We start from the raw sequence: 958 nt of genomic DNA, 5'->3' as shown, positions 1-958 counted from the left end.
TCATGCACTGTGGCAGGAATGGAAGGTGAGCCCCTGCAAAGTGGTGTTGGTTGTTTCTGCCTAAAAGTCACGTGAGACTTCAGTGCTGAGTGGGCGTTGTTGGAGCATCGTCAGACCTCCTGTGAACCTGCCGGCTCCCATTGACCCTCAGCTGTAAACTCAGGGACACTCTGGAAAGGATGGGGGGCATTGAAACCCACTTGAGGCCAGAATATCTTCAAAACCAGAAGAGTCCACAAAGTATCTTTCATAATACTGCTGAATATTTGGGTTCCAGGCTAAGGACTTTACCTACATTTTCTAATTAAATCCACACATCAGCCTTACGTTCCCAGATTTTAAAACCTCTTCACAGCTGCTCTAAGAATTTGTGTTCTTTGACCAATTTTAGTTTTAAAGAAATAGAAACATAATTGACAAAAATTCTGTAGGCACAGAGCAGTACAGCAGGGAGAGAATGGCACACAAATACACGTGTGTATATCAGTGTCTATTACATATATGATATGTACTGTTTATAACTTTATATATATGTATTACCAATTTCTATAAATTAAAAATTGCCAAGTTTAGCTACTTTATGGGGTTCAGTCTAATATGTCTGTGTATTAGAACCCATGCTCTTAACTGTTACACAGGGAAATTTCTTTTTTTTTGCTTAGGAGCCAAGCACAATATATTATTTTAGAGCTGTGAGAACCCAGAGTTGTCTAAAAAATTTTTATTCCCTTTACTAGATAATTATAGACCTTCATATTTATTTACTTTCCAACTCACAAAAATTCTCAAATACATTAGGTCTATTTATGCAATAACTATTTCCTGAGGGCCTCTGTGAGATTCACATAACTTGTGTCATTCTTTCCATTGTATAGATGTGAAAGTGAGACCAATGTTTTATATAACTTCCCCAAGGTTTCATCACTATTTAATGGTAATTCTGCCCAACACCTTCCAC

The sequence above is a fragment of the Myotis davidii genome, unplaced genomic scaffold, assembly GCF_000327345.1.
Source record: "Myotis davidii unplaced genomic scaffold, ASM32734v1 scaffold2740, whole genome shotgun sequence".
NCBI lineage: Eukaryota > Metazoa > Chordata > Mammalia > Chiroptera > Vespertilionidae > Myotis > Myotis davidii.
The sequence above is the reverse complement of the archived record's forward strand: the minus strand, read 5'-3'. Positions refer to the sequence as shown.